Raw genomic sequence first — 15,076 nt, 5'->3', positions numbered from 1 at the left:
ATCGGTCTGATAGCTTTTCGCCTTCACCGTCCCCCTCACCCGAACGACGCTCGACTCACAGTCGGCGTCACCATCGGTCTCCTTAACCAGATGGGGGTATGTGACCTCATTTGGGTCTACATACCGTTTCAGACGACTCACGTAAAATACGGGGTGCGTCTTCATATACGGGGGAAGGGTGAGCCTATAATTTAGGTCTCCAACCTCTTCAACCACCGTAAAGGGCCCAATGAAACGCGGCAACAACTTCGTAGTACCTCCAGGTAGTACAGAAATTGCATTTTTAGGTAGGGTAGCAGTACTTAATAGTACTTTTTCACCCACTCTAAAGCGTTCATTGTTTTTGCGACCATTTCGGTCCGCATATTCTTTTTACTTGTCCTGTGCGCTTGCCATTGCGTCACGGACTTTACGTGTGATGGCTAATCGCTCAAGACGGTATTTAATTTGCGGTGCAGTAGCACTGACTTTCAGTAGGAGAATATACTGAATGCCAGAGTAATGGCACCACCAACTTGCACCTCGCTCTATGAAACCGGGTGTACCGTTCCAGACTGGCTGGCACCACGGTTCAATAGCATCGTCTTTTAATTTTTATTAAGAACCCGATGAGTTGAGAATTCATAAAACTGCGTTTAGCAGCAAAAGTATGACACCCAATGGTTGGCATTCATAAGGTATTCGCCATTTCGCTTCAAACGCAGTACTACCGGCCTGTAGATAATAGAGCGATCCTTGCCCGTCACTGTATACAATCATGCCTTTGCCCGCCACGAGAATTGTAACAAGCTAAAGTTGCCATATGTAACGCAATCTCCTAAAGTAAACTTTGTATACTTAACGGGATGGTCAATTCTTAAGTGAAGTACAACCCACCCTTGTTTATGTGATGCACCTGAGGGCATTCACATTAACGGGGATGACGGCTAACGGCATCCAAGATATGAGGTATTTATTATAATACGCTCGCAATACATATCAGTGCATATCTCCAGAGATGGCAATTATGATTGGTTAGAATATTTTTTTTCTATGGTTAAATATACCACCTCCTGCTCCAATTGGAGGTGACTGGTATAAGTCACCTGCTACTCTCATTGCAGTCTGGAAACTACTTCCCTGTTGACGAGTGTGCAAGTGGAGCCGGATTACCGCTTCCGTGACGTCACTGAACCCAAGGTTTCTAGTTCGTTGGGTGAGGTGGCTCAGGCGCCCACCAACTACCTCACTGTACGTAAGGGAAGACGGTTAATCGCTTCCTCAATGTGCGCGCGTGGCAGCTTTGCGGAGTACATGCCTAAACTTGGTAGCACTAGAAGTCCTTCCCACGACCCGTCTCTCAGAGTGTGTCAGTGAGGATGAGCCTCAATATTGATTGGGCTCATTTCCCACATCTCTTCGAACATCTTCGGGGGGAGGCAGAGCAGGACTTGGTGAAAAAACCTAGCCAGGCTCTTGGGCAGTACTCCTTGGCAACATGTTGCTCAGTTGGAGCAGTTTGAGGCATTCGTGCTCGGACAGCGAAGGGCCGCGTCCGAGGCACAGAGCCATTCTGCGGTGGAGTCCGTTACTAAGACTCAGGATATGCTTAAACGAGACCAGGCTTGGGGCGAGGCTCTTAACAGGAGTGTTGATATGCTCTCCGCCCGGCCGCATCAGCCGCGCCCAAGTTCGATGGAACTGCAGCGCACATGATTGTCTACTGTCTGTTAGCCGTGGAGCAATGCGGTGGGCGAAGCTCATCAAGGACGAGACCCGGATGGTGTCGCTGGCCATGTCGCATTTACGCAGTAAGGCCTCAGAATAGTCTTACTCGGCGCTTATGGCGGACCGTAAGACGTTTCCTACCTGGGTACAAAGATTCGCGCCATGTATCAGCCGCCGACTAACATAGTGTTTCTTCAGGCGCGTTTCTTTGAAGCGCAACAGGCGAAGACATCTCTGTAAGAATAGGTGCAGGAGATGCGCTCGCTGTCGGCGTCTAAAACTGCGGTTCCGATACCGGATCACATTAAGGTGCCCACGTTCATGAACGGACTGCGGCAGCACCCATGTCCCTTTTTAGAAAGGCGCCGTCGATGATAAAAGAGGCAATCCAAATTGCCTTAATTGAGGAGCAATTCTTCATCAGTGCCCCACCGCAACTTTGTAAAGGACGTCGGCCGAGAGGTCGGATTGCCACTTTAATATAGGTGGGCAATACAGACGTTGTCTGCTTCAAGTACGGCAAGCACGGCCATCTGATTGCTCGCTGCTATGCCACAGTCCCTGCTGGGGCTAAGACGCCCAGCAAGAGGGCTGCCTACCCAAATAATCATGGCAAGAAGCAGCGTGCGAGACGCAGGAGTTCCGCATTGACCACTAAGCGTTCGGAAAATGAAGGAGTGCAGTAGGGGCAAGATGCCCTACTGACACTGCCTCTGAAGCTACCCCAAAGAGTTATCGAACAAATGGGTAGCATAGTCCCAGAGGTCTCGAAATTTCTGACCTCTCAATTACTGGTCTATAGCGCTCGAGTTCGAGGCCATGATCAAGTGATGACCCTGCTCGTGGATTCAGTGCATAAAAGAATTTGTGAAACTCGAGGCTCAAAAACAGAGACCGGCGATGTTTGAGTCTCTTTGCCAGGATGGCAAGCGAGAATAGGTGACCGTTCGTTTAGCGAACGGCGCGCTCGTAAATTAGAGAGAGTTAAAGTAGAAGTCACCTTCAGCTTTGGTGCGTTCTCCTGTAGAGAGGAGCTCACAGTGCTTGGTATGGAGAATCCGTATGACCTCATCCTAGGCATGCCATTGTTGGCAAGACACCAACCATGGATAGACTGGCGTACACACACAGTTGCTACCTCTACGCAGGACACCGGAAAGGATGTGCTCCTGCGAGAGGCCTATGCAACTGATGTCGTGTCGAAGCACAGGTAAAGGTGCGTTGACAGGATGTTAAACGTCACCAAGTCTACCCAGCTCGTGGAGACTGAGGTAGTGAAAAGGACAATGACAAGTAGTCATGTGTCCGATGGCCCTGTACAGAGCCGAGTGCCTGGTGCGGTTGGAAGTGGTGCGTTTGCCGAGATAGCAACGGCACCCGCTTCGCGATTAAAGGACGTGGTTACTCGGAGAACGAGTACCTGGTAGAAAAGGACGATCAAAGGCACTTCAAAACGAGTGACCTTTGGATCAGTCTCTAATGAAGAGGACGGGCCTTTGACCAAGATGTTCGAGGCCGTCGAAGACGACATAGTGGATGCATCCTCAGGTGAAGTGCTCCAGCATGTCTTTTAATCTCCCGAGGAGATAATAAAACTCATGTCGTGGAATCTGTTCCTTACCGAATTAAAGGAAGAAAAAATCCACGAAATAGTCACTCCAGTTAAGAGAATTTGGTGGACTGTTGATCAGCGTCCACGACGGACGAGAGCGTCCTAGAAACGGACGAAAAGAAACGGCTTGCTGCACAAGGTTGGGATGCCTTGAGAGACAGTCCGTTTTTTGAAGCCCTTTGGAAACTTCGCGATATGTTCCCAGAAGAAGTGCCGAGCCACCTACCATTAGATAGGGGCATCGGGCACGAAATGGATTTGGAACTTGGTGTTAAAGGTGATATTGTGACTGTCAAGCAACCTAACAACTGCATGTTGCTCATTAGAGCTGGAACAACTTAAGAATCATCTGATGGATGGGACACTGATTGATCTGATTATGATTGATTAGACGAGTTAAGACTAACTTCAAAAGATAGGACCTAACTCAATCATAATCTCACTTTCGGTTTTGCAGTCCTGAGCACAAGCCTGCTTCACAAATGTTGAGTATTTCGTTTTTCACCTAGCACCAATTATTGTGTGACCAAGCAATGGCCGGTGCCGCAAGATCAAGTCGATTATCTCGACGAGTTCTTCACAAACGAGCCAAGGTGGGACATGTCCGTGAGAGTAAATTTCTTTACTGCAGCCCGACCTTTTGTGTGCGTAAAGCCACAAGTGGATGACATGTGGTTCATGCTTACAATAATCTGAACAGGGCGACCATACCGGCGCAAACGCGAATCCCGTTGAAAGATGTTGTGTTCAACTCTATGGGAAGTCAATTTTTAACTCTTTTCGCGTTGGATTTGAATGATGGCTACTATCAGGTACTCATGAGAGAATCCGATGTAGACAAAACGGCAGTAAGGACCCCAAGCGGTGTCAAGTGGCTTGTGATGCCACAAGGTTTGCAAGACGCACATCGACATTCAACCGTAAGGTGACTTACGTGATGCCTCAGCACCGTGCCTACGCGCCAAATTACTTTGACGATGTATTCGTGCATAGTAGGTCCGAGGAAGGGCTGAGCTAAATAGAGTCGAACAAGCATCATTAAGACGCTGTGTTGCAGACTCTGGAGAACGCCGCATTGTACGTCAAGTTGCAGAAGTGCTTCATAGTGGTCCCGAGATACCTGTGCTGGGCTGCAACGTAGGTACATCGAGACAAGTTAAAATCGGTAAGGGAATGACCAATCCCACGACGTGTGAAGGATTTGCGCGAATTCCAAGGGCTCGCTAATTACTTGCATAAGTATAGCAAGAATTATGCTGAGCAAACTAAAACATTATCTGACCTCCTTACAAAGTACGCAGAATGGGTTTAATTTAAAGAACAAGATGATGTATTCACATCAGTGAAGCAATGGCACCGGTCTTGGCATTGCCAGACGCGGATAAGCCCTTTAGCGTTGTCTGCGATGCAAGTAATTTTGCAATCGGCAGCGCGCTCATGCAGAAGGATGACGACGGCGTTGACAGGGTCAGCTCTTATCAGTCCCGGCTTTTAAAGCCGCGGAACTGAGTTACCCTGTGCTTAATAAGGAGCTACTTTCAATGAAGTATGATCTTGTTAAGTTTCGAGTGCAGTTGTTGGGCAACGAACCATTTGTGGTTCATTCGGATCACGCATCACAGCTGACCGCGATAAACTCAGCGCACCTCTCGCCTTGAATGGAAAGATGGTTTCATTTCTTCTCTAAATTTAGTTTTAAAGTTGAATACAAGCTGGGCAAAAATAATGTCTTGGCTGACGCGTAATCGCACAGACCAGACTTCGAGCGAGACAAGACACCAGGAAACTGTGTCTCGTGCTAAGACACAAGTTGAGTCGTCAAGATTGGCAGCAATGTAGGTCTACCACGTGACGAGCTCATTGGCTTCCGAAATTAAGGAGAGCTACAGTCAGGATAAACATTGTTGCCTGGTTTTGAATCACTTCGGTGTACGAAAGGTTTCCCTTCCGTCGCACCTGAAGGATAAGCTAAGTCGCGTTAGCTTCAGCGATGGCCTTTTACGGTATCAGCTGTCACATTGTGATCCCTTGAGTATCTACGTACAGATCTCAAGTGGCAGATACGTCACGAGCTCCAAGATGCACCATCGAGTGGGCATCTGGGCCGTGAAAAGACATTCTTTCGAGTGCCAGAGAATTCTATAGGCCACACCTATATTGATGGGTGGCCTACTGTATTCGCTTCTGCGAACAATGTCAGCGCACAAAGCCTGCACAGCGAGCCATTGAAACCGCTGCCGATTCCAACGAACTGTTGGATGTCGGTCAGTCTGGACTTCATGTTTGGCATGCCGCCTGACCATAAGGGTCGGACGGGGCTTGTCATCTTTGTAGACAGAGTGAGCAAAACGATGCATTTAACACCATGCAAAACATCCATCACAGGCAAGGATGTAGCTCTCTTGTTCCTGGATCATGCACACCGACTACACGGGATGCCCGAGTACGTAGTATCGGACCAGCATCCATATTTTACGTCTGGGTTTTTGCGTCATGTTGTTTGAGCTGCTAGGAAGCAAGCTCCACATGTCGACCGCAGATCACCCCCAGACCGATGGCCAAGCAGAACGTGCCAAACGGGCCGTGGCGGATGTATGACGCACGATAGCGACTCCTAAAGAATTGAGCAAACTATTGCCCTTTGCAAAGTTCGCTTTAAATAACAGTATTCACGCAAGTACGGGTGTGACACCGTTTTATATAAACGGACTGCGCCATCCTCAAACGCCAGTCTTGTTTGCGCGTAGCCCGAGTTTTAGTGGGGAGGGCCCCTCACTAAGCTCGGTGCGAAAGAAGGACTCAATTTCGTCAATATGACGATGACCCGCGATTGTATAATGTCAACGAGCAAAACTTGCCCTAGTGACCAAGCAATAACTATATTTCGCTATTGACAACTACTTCCTATGACCGACCTCTTGGCGGTGTCATAAACGAGTTTGATGCTAAAAGCGTAAGCGAGGCTCAACGATTTGTAGGTTAGCGATTAGCCATCACACGAAAAGTCCGAGACGCCATGGCAAGCGCGCAGGCTAAGCAAGAACAATATGCAGACTGAAATGGTCGCAAAAACAATGAGTTGGTTAAAAACTACTATTAAGTACTACTTAAAACAATGTCCTCAACGAAAAGGCATTTTTTAAGAGTCTATCATACGACCCATAAATAAACAAACTTGCCGCTTTTCATCGGGCAGTGTACGGTGGTCGAAGAGGTTAAAAAACTAGATTATAGGCTCACCCTTTCCCCTATATGAAGACGAACTTTGTACTTTACGTGGATTGCCTAAACGGTTTGTTGATCCAGAAGAGATCATATACCCTCATCCGTCTAAGGAGACTGATAGTGACGCCGACTGTGATTCGAGCGTCGATCTGGTGAGGGAGACGGACAAGGTGAAAAACTTCCAGCCGAATGACTTCTCAGACCACGATACGGACTTGGAGAGTGTGTGACATCGCGCGCGTAACGCGGATCCCTCAGCATCAGCTTTTCCGAAAACCTTGACGATCCTTCGCGTGGACATCGTGAAGATCCGAAATCAGTCGCAAGACTTGACTTTCGATATCCCTGATCCGTTGTTCAGCAGCGCTCAGCGCCTGCGACTGAACGGATGCGGGATAGGCTGCCACGAGAATGAGGGCGAAATTGCTGCTCCTATCGGGCGCCAGCCGCACCGATGGATGCTGCTGAGAACCAAGGCTTCCTTATTGGAAGGTTAGATGCTTACCGCTCCTTGCAGCAGAAATATTACATCCTCGTCCAGTGGGAGGATACCAAAAGAATTCCGACTCTTGAGATCTAGTCGACGCGCTGCGCGTCGACGTACCGGGCCTGGTGTCTGCTTATGAGAATGGAACACCAGTTGTCGCTCCGCTGGTTCCGAATGGACTAGCAGGGTGGCGTCATGAGTAGAACCAAGGGGTACAGTACCGCCCATGATTTCTTTCACACGCAAGCAAGCGAAGTTAATTGCTGCGACCGTTGTAACGCCACAACAAAATATGGTTGAAGCGGCGCATGAATTCCGCTTCGTATTGGTCAGTTGATTCATTCGAATGCAACACAACTGGGATCGGGGAAACACGACCAAGTAATTTCCCGGAGCCTTCCATGAATTATAGAACCATAATAGTTGTGTGCATCTAAAGTAGCGCGCTAGGAGCGACGCACTCGTTCCGTTCAGATTAAGGTCATTCAAATGGAGGTAAAATTGGTGGCATGCCACCAGTGACATAGCGGCGTTCAATGCGACTGGGTTGTGACACCGACTGGGCACTCTCACGTGCCGTCGGTGGAACTTTACGCTCAGGATCTCCTGCGTCAGACCCATTTTGAATGGTGGTCTGAACGACAGGTGTTGTGGGTCTACCAAACTGAGAAGCAGCTGCGCCTTTAAAAGCAGCGCTTTCACAAATGGTCGCTGCGATAGCTAGCACAAACGACAAGACAGTTGCTTTGTTGACGTAAGGCAAGTTGGCCTTCGCAGCGTTTGGCGTCAACATGTTAGGAGCAATGGGTGAAGTTCGGATGGGCAATAAAGCGCCATCATCCTTTCTCATAGATCGCTGAACTCATCAATACTATGAGGTGATGGCAGCGGTGTCGACTCATTGTAGTCAACAATGGGCGACGGGTCTACATCCTCACTGTGAAAGTGGAATGGATCATTCAGCCCAATTATCAGCGCGACAGCAGCAGTAGCTGTCGGCGTTGTAACTGTGGCACTGAGCGAGGGCGGCGTGTTAACGCGGCGCATACGTCTCGTGCGTGGTTGTGAGGGCACGACCCATCATCTTTGCCCCTCTTAGGGGACGTTGGCGCCGTGTGAGTGCATACAGGTCGCTTATGTGACTGAGAAAACTAAAGCGGCGCGTAAAGCTGCTCGCTGTCCCTCGGTTCTTTTTGATAAATTTGAAAAATGTAAAATTGTTTTTAAAGGGGCTAAAGTTGCCCTATGTTACACAATCCCCGTTAAATACACTTTGTGTACATGAGGGGATGGTCAATTATGTTAGTGAAGTAATTAGGCTCCCCACTTGGGTGTGGTTCACATTGAGAACCACCCTCGAGTATGTGATGCACCTGAGGGCATTCACATTAACGGGGATGACGGCTAGCGTCATCCAAGATGCGAGGTATTTCGAAAATACGCTCGCAATACATATCAGAGCATATCTACAAAGATTGCATTTTATGATTAGTTAAATAGGATTTATACTTAATACGATTAAATATAAAACAGTCTAAATACTACTTTCTAATTGACAAGTGCGCACATGGAACCGGCTTACCGCTCCTGTGACGTCTATGAAACTAAGATTTCTAGTCCGTTGGGTGAGGTCGCTTAGGCGCCCACCAACAACCTCACTGTACTAATGACGTAATCATTAATTGTATTTCAAAAAGTACTGTCTTGTTCTTTTCTATGAATCTGATGGATGGATTCTATTAGATCCTTACGCGTGAATAAGATATCCCGTTCACAACAGTAGACACCCCAAGCGGAATGCTATGGAGTGGCTTGTTATGCCACAGGGGCTTAGTAATGCCCCTGCAACATTCAACAGATGTGTAATAATCTGTTGAGATCGGCGCGTAATTTCGCATCGAGTTATTTTGACGACGTCTTCGCTGATAGCAGAGCCATAAACGGATGTCGGATGTTGAAGTACATCGTACCCATGTCCGAAAGGTTCTTACACTTATGCGTACATACAAGGTGTATGCATATCTCAAGAAGTGTATGTTCGCTGCAAAGCGCACTTCTTGGGTGCATCGTGTGGAAACACGGTGTAAGCCTTAATCGGAAAAAAAATTAAGGCGATCACCGACTGGCCTGTGCCGGCCGATGTAAAGGGACTTCAAAAGTTTCTCGGCTTAGCGGCGTACTTACACAAGTACTCCCGCAACTATGCCGAAATGACAGTACATCTTTCTTCTTTGTTGTGTAAATGTGAAGTGGTACATGCAGCGCTGATTGTCAGTATTTCTTTAAAGGTATCAAGCAAAGCTTGATGCAATCGCCAATCCTGGCGATTGCGGACCAAGATATACCATTTCATGTGGTCTGTGACGCGAGCCGTTTTGCAATCGGCTGTGCGTTGATGCAAAATGACAGCGGGCGCAGAGTGCGTCGTCTGCTATCAGTCGCGCATCTCCACCCAGCTAAACGCAATTTCCCAGGGCATGAAAAGGAATTCTTTGCCATGGAATTTGCACGGGCTTAGTTTTTTAGGGTACATCTCTTGGGACATAGACCGTTCATTTTTTATACGGACCATGCGTCTTTACGCAAGGCCGTTAACAGTCCACACCTCTCACAAAGAATGGCGAGATGGTGGTCTTTCTTCGCGGAGTATAGCTTCTCCGTGGAATATAAACCAGGATGACTTAATGTCGTCGCTGATACCCTTTCGCGCCGGCCCGATTTCGAGCCGGCAGCGCAAAAGAACAGTGAGGATGAACTTACTGTTGCAACAATAAGTGTTACGTAGTCAACATTACTGAACGACATTAGAGGAGCTAATCAAGAAGATAAGGCTCTTTAAGAGTTCATCTATTACCTTAAACACCATGACAATAATCTTTGAAAGGATTGTCGGAATTGAATCGATCCCCAACGCTGTATTACACAGCCATTACTGGCGACACCCCTCGTGTCATCATCCCCACCCATAATGATTTTTATCATGTATAAGTGCCACGATGCACTAATAAGTGGGCATCGTGGACGTGAGAAAAGTTGTCTCACGATAAGCCGCAATTGCTGCAGGCCACGCCAACATGGATTGCAAGTACATACGTGCTTGCAAAGCTTGTCAACACGAGAAGCCCAGTGCTTCATCCCGTGTTCCGTAACAACTTCTGCCTGTTCCGGCAGAGGGTTGACAGTCCGTTTCTAAGGACTTCGTCTGCGGATTTCCCGATGCCGTTCACAAGCTTTTGTTTGTTAAGCGTTTCAGCAAATTGGTACATCATGCTGCAGTCCCGGAGTCGATCGCAACCAAAGGCTGTGCCTTAGTCTTTGTTGACACGATATTTTGACTCGATTGGTTACCTTCCGTGAACTGGTATCAGACTAAGATCCCAGATTCACGGCGGAGTTTTGGCAATCTGTGTTCAAATCAGTTGAATTGTCAACGTCTGACCATCCTTACAATTACCTGTGCTTGTTAAGCTATCGGAGGATTAACGATACAACTTTTAAGGTATCGCGTATGCTGGGAATTAGCGTGAAGATCACGCTTGTCCTGCTTCAAATCCAGGGGCTCGGCTCGAGCCCTGAATTTGTTACGTAGCGGATGAAACATTTGCCTGAGCTGGCTCTTAAAGATCTCATACGACCACAACATGTATGGATCGCAAAGCTTGAGCCATAATTTTTAAGATTTTGGCACGTCCGGCCAAGTTGGCCACGCCAAGTTTCACTTTCATCGCATCATCATTGATGTGGCGAGCTTCAATGACGTCGTCTTATTCGGCGAATCATATTATAAATGAGTCTCCTTCGGCTGCCTGATAGGAAAAAAAATCCAATAACACCTTCACAACGGCAAACATTACTATTAAAAAGGGGTACTTTAACTAGAGTTTTTAAAGTTAGCCTTAAGAGTAGAGATTCCCATCTCCCAACGTTTGGGTGACGAGGAAGCGTCAGCCCGCTAGCAGCATGTAAATATTGATGTCTCAACAGTTCCAACTATTGAGCGTGCTGTTTTCTCAACACCTCTGCGTATTGAGAGCCTTGATGCTAAAGCAAGGTTACTTGTTTTGGGGGGTACTCGGCTATGGCCGCATGTTGTTCATCTGTGTTCAGAGTAAACAGCATGACGCCAACGGCTGGCCCGCCTTCGACCGAACTCATGCAATCGACCACTCTCTATTTAAGGTCACTCAATGAGTGAACCTTTCACGCGTTGCCTAATAGCCTTCTTGAGAAGCTTGAAAGCTCCTCCTTTTTCATCCAATATGTCCATGTCGGATGGAACGTGCGTAGGATATTAAACGGACTACGAGCTACGCCAGTACTGACAACAGTTCAAGTCAACCTACACTGATCACAGTGAATGTAAGGTGCTCGATTACTTCACGTACACGACGTGCAGAAAAAGGGTCTGAGTATCGAAGAAGTCTTATCTACTACGGGTTAATTCGAAGGCATTTGAATAGGGAAAAAGTAAAACTGTATTAATATATCAAGCTCTTTTAGAACGATCCTCTATCTACTGGCTTTACCTAAATGAATAACTAACTATGCAATGCGCCTCATTGCACGACGCCAAATCGTGTCTTGTAACGATTGGCGGGGTTGATTTAAGCTCAAATCAACCAATCAACAGAACTAATGTCTAATTGCGTCAATATTACCAAATTTGGCAATATTGGAATTATTTAGTCAAAATTTATAAAAGTGAATCTTAATTCCCCTCAGATTTTGGTAAAATCCCCTCAGTCTGATATGTTTGAATAATTTTATGCATTTTATGTGGTTACTGGAAGGCCTGTTCATTTGTAGTCTTGATAGCTTTCATAATTGATGCTTTTATATGACAATCCACGTTACCGCCCAGCTGGTATTGTCAGTCTTAAGCAAACAGCTGTCTTCACCGCCAAGTATTTTCAGCAAATTGTAACTTATCAAGATTTAAGCCCAATAGGCTTTGGCTACTCGTCACGACCCCCTATCGTCAGTTTCTTCCTTACGCGCATCACGCGTAAGGAAGGTTGGATGTAAGATAAGAAGAACGGGAATAGTCGATCTTTCAGTGTCATTATTACATGCAAATCAATAACTATCACCTCCACGCTTATTACATACCTTAAATAAAATCCTACTTAGCACTATTGTCAAATAAATTTGCGCGGTCACTTCAGTTTGTTGCCTTGATCGATGTCCCGAGATGAGCAGGATTATTTTACGACAGTTGTGAAGTACCCTAAATTCGACTAACTTGAACGAAGAGGTCATATGCAAGGATGTGGATGGAGTTCAATCAGAGACTGAATTAATTTTAAGCTTTCCTTACTAACAATAAGCTGGTGCGAAGCACTCTTAACGGTATCGCTTATCCTTATCTGGTTCTTTCTAATGTCATCTCTCCTACTTGACGCATACATAATAATGTGAATAACAAAACGAATAGTTTTAAAGCTCTAACCATATGAGTGGTTGTAAAGCTTAAAGCAAAGATGATTGGTCAAGGCCTCACTTAGATGACTCCTGAATTGATCTATCGTTGATGCTAATTGAAGTCGGCTACGAGATCTTTCCAGTGGGAGACATGACTGGTGTTTTCTTTTCTTTTTCTCTAGTTGCGACTTCAAAAGTTTTCCATGCCAATGTACGAGCCAGTGGTTGAAGATTTAAATTAGCTCTTCTTCAAAAGACGTTCTATAGTTTAAAAATGATATAACGTACCATTATCCACGATTTTGGATGATGTCGGTATCAGACGACTAAGGAAGTCGGGGCATAGGGCGATAACAGATCGACGTTGAATGTAGAGTTCATTTGGCTCATTGACCGTGGCAGCTCCATCTTGGCTATGTTCTGATTGATCATCCGAATAATCTTGAATGGCCCAACCTTCCGTGCAGCAAGGTTGCTCGTTTTATGTCTGCAAATTTTGCGGCGTGAGCCGGTACAATTTGACTTATATCTAACCATGACGAGATCTCCCTGCTTGAATACAATCTGGTGAATGCGACATTTTTTATCGTAGTACTTATTTGCGTTTCTTGAGCTTTGAGCAGATTCTTTCTAGCTACCAAAAAAAGTTTCTGCTTCTTTTCTGCGAATACTTTGGCCTGTTCAGATACATATTTTGTCTCTGTGAATTTATCGCTTATTTTCACACAGCTCGCTCTTTGCGGCCTGTGTCGATTTCGAACGGCGAGAACCCGTGGATACACTGACAAGCGTAACATGGGTATGCTCGATTGTCTCAGGTGATGAACCCTGTCAGTTTCTTGGTAAGATACCATGCATCGAAGAGCATCTTCAACTACTTAGTTCCGCCTTTCCGTTTGGCCGTCTGCTTAAGCTCGATGAGCTGTGGTCATGCTAAATTCGATTCTCATTTATCTTCATTAAAGATTTCCAGAAGCTTGAAGTGAACTTGCTGTCTCTGTCAATTATAATGACTTCCGGCAATCCATACTAACGTACGACAGTGTTGAAGAAACACTTAGCTACATCCGTTGCGTCGCCATTTGCTTGCAAAGCGGTATATTTTGTTTATATGAACAGCTTATCGACGTCAGTCATCAATGCATCAAATCCGTTCGACGTTGGCAGCCCAGTGATAAAACCCATCGTTACTACATGCGAACATTGCTCTGGAATTGGACGCCATCATAAGCCCGTTCTTACGTTGGACCGTCGTGCCTTCAACGCGTACAAGTTTCGCATGACTTCACGTACTCCTTGATGTCTTGCGCATCGTTTTCCAGTAGTACTACTGGGCGATGCGCAGGAATAAGTGGCGATTTCCAAGATGCGCTGCGATTGGTATATTATGGTATTCCAAGATAATTCGAGTACGCAGCCGATTTTCATTTGGGGAAGCAAAGCCGCTTTACTCTGTTTGAAGACTTAATGAAGAGGCGATAGCCTGATTTGACAAAGCCACTAATGCCACGCACGCCAGTGTTCCATATTGTGCTAAGCTCGGGTCATTTGGGATAACCCTGTTAAATCTCGTTTTGTGCTTCCGACGCCAGCTCAACACATGGCGAAGCGACATGTATATTACAATCGAAGTTTCGCTTCCTCCCCCTGCAAAGCCAGCGTCGAGGATAGAGAACGAAAACGAGAGCCACGCGAAGCGCATGATAGTTTGCATTGACGAAACGTCGCCTGGGCAACTTGTGAATCCAGCTTGCCGGGTCGGCGTGATAAGGCGTCAGCGATGACGTTTGAATAGCCCGTGACGTGATGTATCGTAAAGTCAAATTTAGCGAAGAACGTTAGGTATCGAGCCAGCTTCGCGGAGACTTTGGGATAATGCATCAACCAAGAACACGCACTGTTGTGCGTGTAGATGTCGAAGTGACGGCCGCGAAGATAATGGCGCCACTTTTCTAGTCCATTTTGATCGCAAAGAGCTTCGACTCTTCTGTGGGTCAATTGAGATCATGCGTGCCTAGCTTCTTTGAGTAAAAGCCGACCGGGGTGATCATTTGACATAAAATTGGGAGAGGACCCCACCGACTCAAGCTTCGGATGGATCAACAGTCGTAACAAATGGCTTTGAGAAATCAGGAAGAATTAAAACATGTGCAGACTGCAAGGCTTGTTTTAGACGATTGAAAGCGGCATCTTGTTCTCCGCCCCAATTCCAAAAGGAATTTTATGGACATGAGGACTGAGCGGCAGGACGGTGTGAGCAAACTGAAAAATAAAGCGGCGATAGTACCCAAATACCCGCACAAATCGAGATAGGTATGTAGCTCCTTGATAGACGTGGGAGTAGGCTACGTTGCGATCGTTCTTGGACTTACTGACGGGAAGTCCGTGAGAAGACACGTTGTATCCCAGAAAACTTAAATTCGTCATGCCAAACCTTCATTGTCACGCTATGGGAACAGTTTATCCTCGCGAAGACCCTAATTAAGCACTCGAAATGTTTATGTGATAGGAAAATATGCAAATGTCGTTCATATAGACCACAAGGAATGGAATTTTCCCTAATGAAACTCGCATTTTACGTGACCATACACCGGGTATACCGGCTAATCCCATAGGCGCGACGC

This window comes from Bremia lactucae, linkage group LG1 (assembly GCF_004359215.1).
Source record: "Bremia lactucae strain SF5 linkage group LG1, whole genome shotgun sequence".
Taxonomy (NCBI): domain Eukaryota; phylum Oomycota; class Peronosporomycetes; order Peronosporales; family Peronosporaceae; genus Bremia; species Bremia lactucae.
This window is presented reverse-complemented; position numbering follows the sequence as displayed.